This window comes from Cupressus sempervirens, chromosome 5 (genome assembly GCF_028749045.1).
Source record: "Cupressus sempervirens isolate cs-2001-9-10 chromosome 5, ASM2874904v1, whole genome shotgun sequence".
Taxonomy (NCBI): Eukaryota; Viridiplantae; Streptophyta; class Pinopsida; order Cupressales; family Cupressaceae; genus Cupressus; species Cupressus sempervirens.
Genome location: NC_143122.1, coordinates 25546209 through 25564162, shown reverse-complemented (window position 1 = coordinate 25564162; position 17954 = coordinate 25546209).

The following is a 17954-nucleotide window of genomic DNA, read 5'->3' as shown; positions in this document are numbered from 1 at the left end:
TTTTCTTTTTTTCACTTATTATACTCTTTTGTATTTAAAGATGAGATTTGGAAAGGGAATATAATTGTAAGAAGCAGATCAAGGTGGTCATTACATTAAGTATAGATTCATCTACAAGATCATCTCATTAAGGTTGCACCTAATTCTCTAAATTAGAGATAGAAAGTGACTTAGATGTTAGTCATTGAACATAACATCGAATTTTTGGTTTAACAATTTGCAGATTTATTGCTAGCCAACCTAGTGGATGTTAATTGTTTATTTGAAAGGGCATTCAAGTCGACTTGGCATTGGGTTTCATATATATGAAAGGTCAATTTGTGGATTGAAACATGGAAATAAGAAGAAGATAATAAGATGTGAATTAAAAGGGATATCTAATTAAGGGTAGAACATCCAAGGAGTTGCAAAGAATATTTAGATTAGGGAGGATCCAAAGGATAAGCTAGAGTAGTGATTTGAATCTACAAATTAGTTGCTTCATCAATCAAGTCAATCATTGTTACTCTCTAATAATTGTAGCAGTGAAGAAATCTCTTAATAGAGTTGACTTAATAGTCATTTTGTAAATCCTCTAATGAGGTGGCATTTCTAGATTGAAGTATCTTAAAACCTCTAAAAAGGACATTCCTAACAAGATGATTCAAATCCTTTAACAAGGTCACACTTAATAGTGCATTTTATAACCTTTAATAGAGTTGGCTCCTAATAGGGCTCACTTCAAAAGAGTGAAAAGTGGTAACTAGTTGCATTGGTGGTTTTCCCAAATTGGGTTTCCACATTAAATCTTGGTGTCTCATGAGTTCATGTTATTTTCTTACTGCATTATCTTTCTTCAACTAAGTTACTAAAGGTTAATACACATCATTATCTTAAGATTGCTTTGTTAACCAAGTTATAATGTATGTCTAGTTCTAACTAAGTTGTGCAAGGATTTTGCCTAGAAAGATGTTTGCATTGACTTCTAAAGGATTTGAAATTATTTTAGTGGTAACTGATTCACCGCTCCCCTCTTGGTTACTGCTCTTATATTTCCAACAATATGTGTGTGTGTGTGTGTGTGTGTGTGTTATAGAAAAATAATTATAAAGAGTGTAGTAAATAAATATGAAGATATAGTATGCTTCATGGTATAGATAGATCAATGTTGTATGGAAGCTATTGAACTTAGATAAATGTGGATGCATCCAACGATAGATGAGGCAATTCCTAAGCTTGTTGTGAAATATTTGATGAGATGTTGAAAAGCCGAGTTAATTTGAAGGATAATAGTTTTGATACATTCACTTAAAGTATGTAGAAGTATAGAGTGAACTTACAAAGAAGGTCAAGAAAACAAAGATATAAATAATAGTTGACAAGGTTACTAAGAAATATGGAATTAGTAAGAAGGAAATGGATGTGGCAAGGAAGAAAAGGAGAGAATAATTGGTAGCTATTAATATAAATGAGGAAACATTTGCTCTTATATTAATTCCTACTACAAGGTTAACTAAGAGTTCAACTTGGATAATATCTTCACCTAAAATGAAAAAAAGTTGGATCATCACCAAAAGAAGAAAAGGCTAAGTTAGAATTGGCTAAGAGAAGAGCTAAGCATAATAATTCAAGTACAAAGAGGAAGAAGGTACAATACATTCTGCTATAGAATATGATCAATCAAAGAAGAAAGATAGGATAAAAGGATTTATAACAATATTCTTAGTTATTAACAATCCCCTTAGTGTTGATAAAGGTGAGAAAATATCAACATAATTCCTTTTAGAGTTAGAAAGCATGGTATTTTGGATCTCACTGATAAGTATTACCAATATTTAATGAAGAAGGTAAAATGAAGCTAGAAAAATGTGTAATTGATTACTTGAACAAGGTTAGAAAAATATTGGTAGAAGTTAAGGATCAATTACCTAAGAATTCATATACTTATTGTAAGAGAAGATATTGATAGCTCTTGATGAGGACTAGAGGATTATAGAGGCATCTATATTAAGGATGTTTCCTTTAATAAATAATGAAGATTTGAGCAGTATGTTGCATAAAGCTAAGAGAAAGTTTGTTGCAAAGAGAAGAATAAATATACTTATGGCTAGGAAAGAATAAGAATTTATCTCAAATATTGATGATATCATGAGTAGAATTATTATAGAGTCTAGACTAGATGTTCTTAGAATGAAAGAATTAAGAACCAAGAAGAAGGAAGTCAAAAAGTTTTTTGATAATCAATTTTGGTCTACTATTAGAGAACTTCATGTATTTGAAGTTAGAATATCCATTTCCATTGATTTTCAAGAAGAAAGAACTTTGGAAAATACAAGCTTGGGGTCTAGAGATTGAAACATAATAATCTACACTTGAGCATGTGAGTATAGTAGGTGGGTCAAGAGTAAATATACTTGATATAATAGATACAAAGGTCATCGATGTAGAGGAGATCAAGACATATAAGATTCCTAATATGGAAGTGTTGGAAATATAAGAGTAACTAAGAGGGGAGGGATGAATCAGTTACTACAAAATAAATCAAGATCCCTTAGATGTTAGTAAAAAATAATTCTATGAAAACTTAATTTTGCTGATGCTTGGGGAACAAAGAAATGCTGAAACTTGGTAGACATTATAATTGCTCGATAAACATTAAGCATGTGAATATTTATCTATTATTACTTTAACTTAGTTGTAAGCATATAAAAGAAAAAACATGAACACAGTAGACACCAATTTTTAACATGGAAACCCAATTTGGGAAAAACCACCAATTGCAACTAGTTACTATTTTTAGTCTTCTGAAGTGAGCCCTGTTAGGAGCCAACCCTGTTAAAGGTTACAAAACACACTGTTAGGTGTGACACTATTACAACATTTAATCACCCTATTAGGAGTGGCCTTGTTAGAGGTCTTTAGACAATTCAATAGAACTCCCACCTTGTTAGAGGATTTACAAATAGTTGTTAAGCCAACTCTGTTAGGAGATTTAGATAATTGCAACAATGGTTAGAGAGTAACAATGACATGGCATGATTTGAATACAACTAAATTGATGATTATAGATCTTAATTCTGGCTTATACTTGATCCTTCCTAATTGAATGTATCCTTTCAACTTCACAAGGATATTTTTCTTATACTTCTAATTTGCTTCCTTTTTTGCATCATTAGATCTTCAAAAATCTTCCATGCATTCACACTTTCTAGCTCATAACTTGACCTTTTATTTATATCTTTCATTTTGTCAAGTTCACTCAAATACAACTTAGAATAATTAATATTCATCTTCTATGTTAGCTAGAACCATTAGATAAATCAATTGAACTTATATGCAAAAATAAGAAAATTCTTCGTTAGCTAACCCTACTCGGTACACACTAACTTAGAAATGACTTTCATGTGTTAACAAACTAAAACTTATTCAATACTACATACTAGCAAAGTTCCTTTGGTAACCAAGTGAGCTCGATTAGCATTGGTTCAAACCAATGTTTCCTTCATTAACTGAGTTGGCTCAGTTAATACTCATCTTCCACAAACTTTCCTTTGACACCTGATTGAACTGGGTAGTCATTGCCTTTTGGACTAGGCAAACCCTGGATTGCTCAGTAGCCACAAAAAATAATCTTCAATTCTTGAGTGAGCTCAAGATATAATTACTGGTAATGATGTGACATTTTTTGTAACATCAAAGACAATACATAATCAATTGTAGCCAACAATCTCCCTCTTTTGCATTGATGGCAACACAACATGTCATAACACAATTAAATCTTTGGAGCAAGAATAAAGTAAGGAACATATCCTTAGTTTCATTTTTATTCTCATCTATGAGAACTCCCTCTATTAGTGTGAACTCTATTTGCCTTCAGTTTCGCCCTCTGTCAGAAAACTTTTGTTTGCTAGAACTTCTGCCAAGTTCATTCTCTTTTTGAAATTTTTTTCTATGACAACAAACTTCTCCCTCTTTTCAACAACAACAAAATTTCTATGAGATATGACAATAAAATTCTCCCTCTTTGACATCTCATGCCAAAGATAATACTTGATAAATATTAATGTACCTTAAGTACTAATTCATTTGCAATATGCCCTTGCCAATTCTGCATCAATTGATTGATCTTCAACATGGTTGGGTTGATGCATCACTAAACTTTATTTAGTGAGCTTCAGATAGGGGAATGACCCCTAGTTTACCTCTTAGATACATAAATACATCCTTAGGTAATGGCTTGGTGATTGTGTCTACAATTTGTTCTCTTGTATTTACATATTCTAATCTAACTTCTTTATCTTATATCAACTCTCTTAGGAAGTGATATTTTATAGCAATGTGCTTTGTTTTGGTATGCATCATTGGATTCTTTGATGTATTGATTGCACTAGTGTTATCACAATATATGACTACTGGATCCTTGATTTCTACCTTCATACCTATCATCAATTGTTTGAACCAAATAATGTTAGAATAATCAACTGCTGCTACCACATATTCTGCTTTTGTTGTGGACTAAGAGACACAATTTTGCTTCTTGCTTATCCAAGACACTAGTCTTTTGTTAAGAAAGAATGCTCCAACACTAGTGCTTTTTCTGTCATCAATACTTCTTGCCCAATCAACATTTTGTAAATACTTTTAAGTCCAAATTTACTCTTATTTTGTACCATAAACCATATTCTTTAGTACCTTTTAGGTATCTCTTGATTCTTTTGACTGCCATCAAATGATTTTATTTGAGATTTGTTGAGAATCTTGCCACCATATCAACTACTAATGCAATATTGGGCCTTGTATGTACCACATACCAAAATTTCCCAATCATTTATCTTTATGTGGTCTGATCTACCTCTTTAGAATAACCATTTTTAGAAATCTTATGTCCAGAAGACATAGGGGTTCCAATTGGTCTTGAGTCTTCCATTCCAAATTTCTTTAGTATCTCCTTAATATATTTAGATTGAGTAATGTAAATACCATCTTTCTTCTATTGAATTTTTAATCTAATAAAGAATTTTATCTCTCCAAACATAGACATCTCAAATTCCTTACTCATTTCTTCTAAATGCCTTGTACAAGTCATCATTTCCTATGAATACATTGTTGATGTTTTAAAATGAACTAAAACTACTAAGCAACAAAATGCTTAATACTAAGATGACAATACTCATACAGTCTAAAGACTAGCCAATTCTTGTTAACACTTGCATGTGCAAAGCATTTGGGCCCAACTTCAACAAAATCAAAAGTGGTTTTCTACTCTTCTCGCTCTGCAAAACTAGGGTGGGTATACCTAGGGATGATTCAAGACTGGAAAAAATGTATGAGGATTATTTTTAGTTTCATTTTGATTCTCATCTCAAATCCTCAAACATATACACAATTCTTGATAATTTGATGAACACATCCCATATAACAGATATGGCCAAAATTCTTCTATAGATCTACAGATGTTCTTTAACAATAGTGGCTAACTGAAGCTAAAACATTCCATACAGACAAGTACTGGCCAGCTTTGAAGATCTACAGGAAATAAAAGTAAAATTTGATTTGATGCTGCATTCTAACAACCATTTGTGACATACTTCTCCTTTAGTTGAATCAATTTGATCAGTGCCTAATCCATTGGGGTTCAGAGTCTATAGCAAATTCTTAGATCTAATTTGTTGCCTTACAAAAAATTCTATCAGTAATTCTTATCAGAATTTATGATTCAAAACCCTTTCCACTACTAAAGAAACCTTATCACATTCACCAAAGCTTTTACTTAATCCATTGAATTAATAGCAGTGATAAATAGATATACAACCTAACTGGATTGCATTCAATTGCACAAGCCTTTACTTATACAATCTCAAGATAACCAAGTAATTAAAAGGAGACAAGATTCAGAAAGAAATGATATTGATGTAGGAGCATCCAGAGGTATAAGGACAATCCTATGTCACCCAAAAACAATTTACTTAGACTTAGTTTTTGTTTCATGTGTTTTCATTTCTGGATACCCATTTGGGTCAAATAAAGGTTGCAACTCTCACAGTTCCACTATCAGTGTTCTAGGATAGAGTATTTGAACACCTTGGGATACGTGTAAATGTCTAAACAATAGGAGTATGTAATTGAGCCATCATTTTGGTGAACTAGGAGGTGTAAATTGGCTAGATGAATGTAATTGCAATTTAGAGCATTCCAAAAAAAGAATCAGGTCAAAAGGCCCCACGGTTTGAAAGTTATCGCAGTTTTTCAGTTTTTGGAGACCTCCTAAGAATGCTTCAAAGTCAGGTTAGGGGCATTAAATGACTTCAAAAAGGGCTAAAAAATGGGGGATGAATGAAGCTGTCCATAAGGCTATAAAGCACTTTGAGAGCTTTTCAGAAATGTAAACGGTTTGTCAATCGGAGCTACAGTTCAAAAGTTATGCCTCCTAGAAGTTCGATTACCGTTTTTGGATTCTTCTAGATTTAAACCAACTTCTAATGCAGCTTTTGGAGCCTTCTACTTGGTTGGTGGATGCCTACTAGCACTTTCTAGAATGTACTCCTAGTCCTTAACCCTTCGAGGTCTATTTAAGGATATTTTTGGCATTGTAAAAGGCAGTTTAGAGTGGAAATTGAGAGGAGGTACCAAAGGGAGAAATTATCTCCAGTTTTGTGCTATTGTAAGCCCGTAGGGCATATTTTGAAGTCTATTTTCTTTGTATTGAATGTACTAGCTTATTTTCACAGTTAATACAATTTTCCTTTTCTTGTTGTGTCCATTCTATGTTTGGGTTGTGTCCCCATCAAGTGGTATCAGAGCTGGTTTTTCTAAGTGTGTAGACAGAGTGCCGACTGTGCGGTAGTTTGCACCAGGACTGTGTGGTTGTGGGTTTGAGTTAAGAAGATGCCTCCACAAAGAGAGTCTGGTGGAAGGGCCAAAGCTATTAATCTTGAGGAGGTTAGAACCCTCCAAAGGCAGGTACAAGCATTGCAGGAGGAGCTCCGTAGAGGAACAAATGTTGCCACAGGTGACGACAGTGAGGATGAAAATGAAGAAGAAGAAATTAGACCAGAAGGGAAATTTGATGAGGAAGTTCTAAGTCAGGTAGAGGAAAGGAATTACTAAATTTGAGAAAAGACCTACAATTGATGTGGGTGTATTTTCAGGAAATCTGAAACCAGATGAGTTGAGCGATTGGATCAATGAACTAGAAGAATACTTTGAGTATGAGTATATCAGGGACCCAGATAGGGTTAAGTTTGCAAAGGCCAAACTGAAAGGCCATGCCAAAATCTGGTGGCAAGAGGTTCAATTGGAAAGAAACAGAAGAGGAAAGGATAAGATCACAAGGTGGGATCACATGGTGGACAAATTAAAGAAGAAGTTCATTCCTGTGGACTACGAGCTTGATTTATTTAAGAAGATACATGGGCTAAAGCAAGCAGGAAGATTAGTCCAAGAATATACAGAGGATTTTTATCGAATTTTGATTAGAGCAAGGCATGTAGAAGCAAATAAGGAGAAGGTTGCTCGTTATATCAGTGGGTTATGACCTAGCATCCAGGAGGAATTAAGTTTGGTAAGAATGACCAGCGTTGAAGAGGCATACCAGTTTGCCCTACGAGTTGAAGAGAAGCTAAATAAGAGGTTTCAAGGGAGACAAAGAGGGCATGGTCAAAGAGGAAGGGGAAGTGGTAGGTCATCTGGAGGTCAAAATGAAACCCAAAAGAAAAATGAAGATGTGGGTACTAGCAGGAACCAGAGGAATGAGGGTTTCAACCGCTCCCGTGATCAAGACTTTGGAAATCAGAGAGGAAGAGGTAGAGGACATGGAAAAGAAAGAGGAGGCTTCCATAGTACCTATTTCCATTGCAATGAAGAAGGTCATCATGCCTTTGAATTCCCTCAATGACAAGGAAGGATAGATAGGAGAGCTGAGGGTCAAGCTAGGGTTGCTCATGTGGATAAGGATGCACAATCATCACATTCAGAGGATGCAGAAAGAGGAGAGACCTTGGTAACTGAAAGGGTCCTATGAAATGGTGAGATTGAACTAGGACAAAGGAGGAGTTTGTTTTGTACCAAGTGCAAATGTGAGGAAAAATGTTGTGATGTGATCATTGATGGTGGTAGCACTAACAACTTGGTGTCAGAGGAGATGGTCTCTAAGCTGAAGCTCAAGAGGGAGAAACATCCCCAGCCCTATTAGATTTCTTGGGTGAAAGATGATCATAAGGTCTTGGTAAGTGAACAATGTCTCGTGAAATTCAAAATTGGGAGTTACCATAATGAAGTTCTCTGTGATGTTATTCCAATGGATGTTTGCCATTTATTGTTGGGTAGACCATGGCAGTTTGATAGACATGCAGTACATGATGGTCATGCAAACACATACTCTCTAACAAAGGATGGAGTTTTCCACAAACTAAAGCCCATGAAAAAGGAAGGTGAAAAGGCATGTAGCAGTGCTAGGATTTATCTTGTTGATGGAAGAAAGTTTTTAGATGGAATGAAACATCAACGTATGTGCTATGCTTTGATTCCTAGGAAAGAAAAAAAAGGTAGTAGTGAAATACCACTTGAAGTCTCAGATTTACTAGGTGAGTTTGGAGATATTATCTTTGATAATGTTCCAGAAGGATTGCCACCAGTAAGGCAAATAAATCATCAGATAGATCTAATTCCAGGAGCTAGTTTGCCTAACAAGGCTGCTCACAGGATGACTCCTACTGAAACAAAGGAGCTAAATAGACAGGTTCAGGAGCAATTGAGGAAGGGCTTGACTCGGGAGAGCCTGATTCCATGTGCAGTACTTGCAGTATTTGCACCAAAGAAGGATGGAGAGTGGAGGATGTGTATAGACTCTTGAGCTATAAATAGGATAACCATCAAATATCAATTTCCTTTGCCAAGAATGGATGATCTTATGGACTGCTTGAGTGGAGTTCAATACTTCACAAAGATAGATCTCAAGAGTGGTTATCACCAGATACAGATTCAAGAAGGAGATGAGTGGAAAACAACCTTCAAGACCAAGGAGGGTCTTTATGAGTGGTTAGTCATGCCCTTTGGATTGACAAATGCCCCAAGCACCTTCATGTGGCTTATGAATGAGGTACTTAAGAAGTTCTTGGGAAAATTTGTTATTGTCTATTTGGATGATATTTTAATTTTCAGCAAGACTTTGGAAGAACATTTATTGCATATTCATAGTGTCCTTGAAAGGTTAAGGGAAGAGAAACTGTTAATTAATTCAAAGAAGTGTATCTTTACAAAAAGGGAATTAGTCTATTTGGGGTTTGTTATATCACCTGAAGGTCTCAAAATGGATCCAGAGAAGGTAAAAGCCATCTTGGAATGGCCTACTCCAAGGTTTTCTACTGAGGTAAGATCATTTTATGGTCTGGTTAGTTTTTACAGGAAGTTTATTAAGAATTTTAGTGGCATATGTGCACCCCTAACTGACACAATAAGAGGGGATAGAAAATAGTTCAAATGGACTGCAACAGCTGCGAGAAGTTTTGAATTGCTGAAGAAGAAGGTGACAGAACAACTTGTGTTGGCACTTCTAGATTTTAGAAAGGTGTTCCAGGTGGATTGTGATGCTAGTGGCAGTGCTATTGGGGCTATATTGAGCCAAGAAGGTAAGCCTATTGCATATTTTAGTGAAAAATTGAATGATGCAAAGAAGAAGTATTCTATTTATGATCAAGAGTTCTATGCAATAGTTCAGGCCTTAAAGAAATGGAAGCATTATTTATTGCCAAAGGAATTTGTTTTGTATACTGATCACCAGGCATTACAATACCTAAATAGCCAAGGTAAATTGAATCAGAGGCATATGAAGTGGGTAGAGTTCTTGCAGAGCTATACATTTGTGTTGAAACATAGAAGTGGAAAATCTAATAGGGTTGCAGATGCACTCAGCAGGAGACAGTTGTTGATTACAGTAATGCAGGTTGAAGTAGTTGGGTTTGATGAACTCAAGAATATGTACCCTGAAGATCCTAATTTTGCTAAAGTGTGGAAAGATTATAAAGAGCCTATTGTTGTAGATAGAACTAGGTGGTTAGACTATCTGATTCAGGATGGTATGTTATTCAAGGGCAACCAATTGTGCATTCCAAGGAGTTCCATGAGGGAAAATCTGATTAAAGAGAAACATAGTGGAGGGATGGCAGGACATTTTGGTCAAGATAAGACCATTGCCATTCTTAGAGAACATTATTTTTGACCTCAGATTTCACAAGATGTGAAGAAGTTTGTATAGAGTTGCCAAGTTTGTCAAGTTGCCAAGGGATTTAGTCACAATACTAGACTATATCAGCCATTGCCCATTCCATCAAAGCCATGGGAGGACATAAGTATGGATTTTGTTCTTGGATTGATGAGGACACCAAGGGGTAATGATTCAGTATTTTTGGTGGTTGATAGGTTCTCCAAAATGGCACATTTCATTCCATGCCACAAAACTCATGATGCTGTCTATATTGCAGACTTGTTTTTTAGAGAAGTGGTAAGACTACATGGTCTTCCAAGGAGTATAGTTTTTGACAGAGACACTAAATTTGTGGGGTATTTTTGGAGAACATTATGGAAAAAGTTGAGAATAGACTTGAAATTCAGTTCCACACATCACCCACAGACTGACGACCAAACATAAGTGGTAAACAAAAGTCTAGGCAATTTGCTGAGATATTTAGTTGGGGATAAGCCCAAGGGGTGGGATTTGATTCTACCACAAGCTGAGTTTGCTTACAATAACTCTATAAATAGGAGTACTGGTAGATCACCATTCCACATTGTATATGGAAGTAGCCCAAGGACTACGCCAGAATTGAGGAAGATAGAGCAAGGGGAAAGGACAAGTGCTGAAGCTGAAGAATTTTTTGAACATATCAAGCGTCTACATGAGGAAGTTCAAGCACACATTACCAAGATGAATCAAGAGTATAAAGCTAGAGCTGATCAAAGGAGAAGACATAAGGAATTCCAAGTAGGGGATCTAGTCACGGTACACTTACGAAAAGAAAGATTTCTAGCCGGTACTTACAACAAGCTGAAAATGAAGAAATTTGGCCCCTGCAAAATTCTGAAGAAACATGACTCAAGAAATGCATATGAGGTGGAGTTTCTAGATGGTATTCACATTTCTCCTATTTTCAACATTGTAGACTTAACAAAGTATCATGATGATGGTGCAGATGAGGAACTGATGTTAGAGCCATGTCCAATTCCTACTTCTAAGAAGGAGGAGATAGAAGACATTCTAGAGCATCGTGTGGGTAGGAGCACCAGAAATAGGCATTATGAAGAGTATTTGGTCAAGTGGAAAGGACGGCTGATAGAGGACTCAACCTAGATTTCAGCTGAGGTTTCCCATTTGGGATTTCCTCTACCATTCATAAAGTGACAGGGTCACTTTTCAATCTACCCTAGGTGTCTGATGCAGGAGCATCCAGAGGTATAAGGGCAATCCTGTGTCACCCAAAAAAAATGTACTTAGACTTAGTTTTTGTTTCATGTGTTTTCATTTCTGGATACCCATTTGGGTCAAATAAAGGTTCCAACTCTCACAATTCCACTATCAGTGTTCTAGGATAGAGTATTTGAACACCTTGGGATACGTGTAAATGCCAAAAAAATAGGAGTATGTAATTGAGCCATCATTTTGGTGAACTAGGAGGTGTAAATTGGCCAGATGAATGTAATTGCAATTTAGAGCATTCCAAGAATCAGGTCAAAAGGCCCCATGGTTTGAAAGTTATCGCAGTTTTTCAATTTTTGGAGACCTCTTAAGAATGCTTCAAAGTCAGGTTAGGGGCATTAAATGACCTTGAAAAGGGCTGAAAAATGGGGGATGAGCAAAGCTATCAATAGGGCTATAAAGCACTTCGAGAGCTTTCCAGAAATATAAACAATTCGTCAATCGGAGCTATGGTTCAAAATTTATGCCTCCCAAAAGTTCGGTTACCATTTTTGGATTCTTCTAGATTTGCACCAACTTCTAATGCGGCTTCTGGAGCCTTCTACTTGGTTGGTGGATGCCTACTAGCACTTTCTAGAATGTACTCCTAGTCCTTAACCCTCCGAGGTCTTTATAAGGACATTTTTGGCATTGTAAAAGGCAGTTCGAAGTGGAAATTGAGAGGAGGTACCAAAGGGAGAAATTATCTCTAGTTTTGTGCTATTGTAAGCCCTTAGGGCATGTTTTGAAGTCTATTTTCTCTATACTGAATGTACTAGCTTATTTTCACAGTTAATACAATTTCTCTTTTCCTGTTGTGTCAATTCTGTGCTTGGGTTGTGTCCCCATCAGATATGGGGACAGTTCACAATTTGTATTTATTTTCTTTGAAAATTGTATACCATTTACAATAGACTCAGAATGACCTTTAGAAAGAAACATAGCTCATTCTACATTCATGTATTCTCAGAGAATTAATAGAGAAAATACATCATAAACTTTCTTTCAAAAATTTGGACCAAAAATAGACTAAACATATCACTTGGAAAAAATAGAATTTGGAGCCTTCTTTAGCCTTGGAATCTCACTTAAATAGTGTGAGATGCAACAAGCTTTAGGCTAAGAGAGAGTGACAGGTGTCTTTTTTAAGAAACATCTACATATACTTATCACAAGATGACAAAAATGTGAATAACAGAAAAAGTTTTACACCAAACATTCCTTTTGTGGGCCCTTTTTGTTACATCCTCTAGAATTGGCATAATGATTTGATTCTTTTATCAATCTGATTCCTCAAAATAAGTGACCATGAGGCTTGAAAGCAATGTGTCTCCTTCATTTATCTATAAGTTTACTTTAACTTGGGGATTTTCTCTATCTTTTTCATCGACTATTAAAGTAACAGTTACATTTGCATGATCTTCTGCCTCGTCATCTTCTGACATCTACTCTGTAGACATGAATTTTTCCTTCCACTTATTATAGACAACATCATCTAGCCAATCAAAACTCAGAACTTCTTTTGTACAGTTAAAAGGGAATATGAAAATGTCTCCATATTAACCAATTCTTTTTGGATAGAGTTATAAAATATTTGCACTTTAACCAACTCCTCTTTTGTTATTGCCTAGAACAGATGGCCCATATTATTTATAACCATATTTATTCTCTCACAAAAAGCTTCATCTAGCTCCCTCTTCCATTCTTCCTTTTCTTTTATTTTATCAACTGACTTTAGAGCACAAGGTAATAAATCAAAATTTTCTACAAAATATTTGGAAAGACAATTGGTTAATCTTCTATAGAAAGAATCTCGTTTATCATCAAAATCCTACAACTTATTTAGTAAGTCAAAAATTCCTTCTATGTGATGATATGTTAAATGAATAACATATATACACATGGCAGTGATGTCTGAGCTTCTCTCTATCCACTTCTATACAATGGGTTTGAATATATCTTCATTTTGCTTTAGTTCATCCCTGATTGCTGAAATATTTGACAATTGATCAAAGAATGTGGGCCACTATATTCTATTTATTAAATACATAATACCATGCCTTAGTTTTTCTTCATACTGATTGTTAAGCTGTACATGCATGGCATACAACTTATTATTCTCTTCTTCAAAATCATCTGCAGTATAGAACTCATGTCTTTCTGGAGTATCAGGTACCTCAACTATTGGAGTAGACTTGAAGGGTTCAATAGGTGGCCTTGGGGGGTAAGCAATCTTGGGTTTGCTAGTTTCTCCCATTTTTCTTTTCGCCAGTACCTTCTCCATTTCAGACACTTTGTTTTCTAGTGACTATATCTGTACACCCCTTTCCTCGTATGCTTTCAAAACTTCTTCAAACCTATCATTGAGTTGGGTAAATCTATCTTCTTCCTGGCTAGATACAACACCACCAAATTTTAGCACTTCTGAGGCCATTCCCATTATTTTCTTACTACTCACTTCATTAGCCCTGTATATTGTCAATGTACTAGTATGCTCTGCAGTGGGAAACTCATGCATCCTAGTATTTTCCCTCTTTTTCATGGACCATATAATAAGGGCTTGGTGGTCATCACTAAATTTGACTCCTCTATGAGCCTGTAATATTTCTTCAGCAGTTGTTAGTTGAACATCTTTCTGCTTCCTTACTGAATAAAAAACAATAGCATTTGCTATATCCCATTCTGGCAGAAGGAGGACTCCTAACTGTCTAACTATTTACCTCCCAGCTTTAGCAGTAAACTGGGCAAAATCATTCAAAATTTTTGACTTCACCTCTCCCTTAATAACTATATTAGGTTTATCTGGTTGCTTAGCCTTGATTTTCTCACAGGCTTTCTCAAAATTTCCCATATTTAATCTCCATGAAAACTGAGCAAAAGCCCTAGATTTTACAAAATTTTCATCATTAATAAATCTTTTAGAAGCCTGTGCAACTATTGGGTCAATTTCCTTACCTTGGTAATCAGCAATGGTTAGGTCCAAGGAAGGTGTAGGAGGTTCTTGTGGCTCTCCAACATCCAGGTCTATAGAAGTGACAATCACATCCACTTCTCCACCCATTTGTCTAAGCTATTCCCTTAGAGATGCTTCATCATCTATATGGATTGGGGATTGGCTTGGGGAGTATTGTTCCTTTTGAGAAGAAGAAGACCCCTGCTCTAATTTTTGCCTTTTTGGAGAGCTGGCTGTATATGGATTTCTTGACCTTGGCTTCCGATGAGAGGGTGCTTGTTGCATATTCTAAATCATGACATAACCTACCCTCTTTTGCAATGTATATTGGCTAGGAGCTACCATATTTCTACTGCTTATTCTTCTCTATACTTCTGCAGCCTTGTCTAGATGTGTCTCAACATACATAGCTTTCTTTTCAGTCATGGTTTGAATTATTATGGCAAAATTATTCATTAATGCTTGTATTTTAGCTCCCCAATATTTTTATTTTTCAATGGGTCATACCGGGGGTCAAAAACATTAATAAATTTCAAGGTCTTACTGAAAACTATCCATTTCTCTTTCCTCAATTCTTGTTCTTGCAATGTGAAGATATTTATGATTATATCTTTTGGATAGTAAACTTGATGTACCATATGAGAAGCTCTCACCCTTTCTTTTAAAAGGTCATAGAATCCTTTAGGGTCAATGCATCTGGTGTGAGACTCTGCCATGTTATATCTATCCAAAAACAAATTCAGGTGCTTCCACCCTTTTTTGACAAAGAAAAAATCATGCACTACAGTAGCAATTGGAAAGAAAGTGCCATTCTTAATCAATTCCCTCTCATCTATAGTGCCTATCTGCCATAAGAGCTCAACAATCCCTATCTTCAAAGGCACATGAAAAGGAAACACATGTGGCTTTCCTACAAAACCATATACCCTTATCACAGTTGAAACATTATAAGGGATTATATCCCCCCAATTATGACTAACCAACAATCCTTGTGCATGATCTCTAGGTCTAACCAATTCCAACAATGCTTCTAGAATTCTGGGGCTGCCCCTTCTCAAAAGCAATCTCAGCCTAGATGCGAAATATCTATCAAACCTTACATAACTAGCATCTATGGCTTCTGAAGTCATATCCACATTCCACAATTGCACTGTATTCCTTTCTCCATCCTTGGTTGTTTCCAACTCCATACCCTTGGAGAAGAAAGTGTATCCCTTGTATAAGCATACATGCATCAGTAATGAATACCAACAGAATGGTTTGTTTACTTTTCCCCTTGCTATTCCAACCAAACCATTGTGAATCTCTTTTGCTAGAAAAGTGGCAAAATCCAGAATGGTACTCATTGCAAATTGAAGGGTTTGAGCCATTATAAGGACAATAGAACCTGGAATTTGATCACCTTCATCTATCCCAAAAATCTTGCAAAGAGAAAAATACAGTGCTTGAGCTCTCAAGTTGAAATGTCTTCTCAACAATGGCTCTGGGGTACTGGCTGTAATCACAGGAAAATTACCAACCTTGGTAGCATGCTCCTGTAGTGGCACTGTTCTTAGGTAAATTCATTGTGCATCATATCTAGCTTGTAAATCATCCATATCAATGATTTCATGCACAATGTGGTTAGGGTTAAGGTTGAAAACCTCACTGAATAGCTCAGGGAAAACCCTAAAAAGATTGACTCTAGAATGATTTTTTACCCATACCATAATAGGATCATATTTCTTTGCCAGGTCCATCAATAAATCAATATCAAAGAAAATAGTGGGGATTGTTAATTTACCAATATCAAACTCCCAAACATTACTCATAGGAGTGTCCAGTTTTCACTTTGAAAACCATTTCTTAAACAACTCTAGACCTCCCATGGAAACCTGGGCATCTCTTACCCAATTTTCTTTGTCGTAAAAACCTTCTGCTACAACTATTCTAGGATTTTTCAGGATGAGTTCCCTCCCCTTAGTTATTTCATGCACTAATAAGGGGAATTGTTCAAGAAAGTAATCATGCACAGAATGTTTCAAATAATCTGTTTTCCTAGTAAACTCTTTTCGGGGAGGCATTTTGAATGAACCCTAGAAATTTCACAATAGTAGATACTTTAAATTTACTTAGAAAGTCATAGAGTACTTACCTGCCAAAATTCACACTTTTGCACTATGTGATATCTTCTATAATTTTACTAGGTTATTAACCAAGAATTTTCGTTCCCTAACTCTGAAAATTTTGTATGCCCTCATATTCTATCTGCGCTTTAGTGGTTCATTAATGGTGAAATTGTGGGCTCTTATCATACAATAAAATTGCACACATAAGGTCTGAATCATATTTACTCCCAGTAACCGTTGCCTGCAATTTGCATCCAAGTTTGAATCCCATCCGTAGATTTTCACCAGATCGGACGGTTCTGATTTAAAAGGTAACAAGCTTTATGGCTTTTAAAACAATGCTATGTGTCACAAATCATCTTCCCCACATTATTTAAAATCCCTTCATCTTAGAATTGCGGGGAAGCACCGTTCATTGATCAAGACAAGATCGACGATCAGACTAATCCACTTTCTAATAAAAACCAGTCAACTATACTGACCAATAAGAAACTGCCATATGAGCTCATGCCGTCTAACCACATTCCACACCAGCAGATCCCATATCGTCTTTTGGGTGAGCAAGTACTTGGCATCATTTAGTCCACGTGTTGTGCTAGCGCATTCTCATTTTTCTTATCTAATGAGCATCTTCAAATTGCGGGCTTGTACCAGTCGTCGATCTTTGAAAGATCAATGACGATACTAATTTCACCTTGCAGGGTATCTAAGCAAAAAATTTTGATGTCACCATGGACACATGTATGCAGGGCGCATTCTCACTTTGTTTAAACTTCACTCAAATTGAAAATGTGGGGAAGCACCTTTCATTCATTAGGATAAGAATCAATGATCAAAAAATACTCTTCATTTTATGCTCGCATTATCCACTTGGACCAATGACATGACTTCTTTTAACCCGCGTGTTCTGACTATTATGTTTATTTCTGACATCTTTCTGGCCCACATCATAAGTAGCTCCAGCTAAGCACATTTGGCAGAGTCTATGGTGTGACTTCTACATTTTTCATAGTCTGGTCCCACTATGACATGCATCGTAAAGGTGCATTCCTACTTTTCTTATCTGACTTGCAGCTTCATAATGAAGGATTGCACTAATCGTAGATCTTCGAAAGATCTACGATTGATAAGACTTCATTTCCATTCAGCAGTTGAACCCCTTCAGTGGCACATCTGGCAGTATACGTCATCAATCGATGACAGTGTAGCACACTGTATTATAAATACCTGACCCCACCTTGCCCCATGTCAAAAATCTACTTGCCCGCATTATTTATTTCCTGTGCAGTTTCAAAATGCGGGCATGCACTGGCCCTTCATCTATGATAGATCAACAGTTATAAAAACTTCGCCATTTGAGTAGCATATTTTCTAATAGTGACGAATGATGTTCATCCACCTATTCTAAATCATCTAACACACACCACAGAGACATCTCATCATTATTACTTTTTAGTCTTGAGAA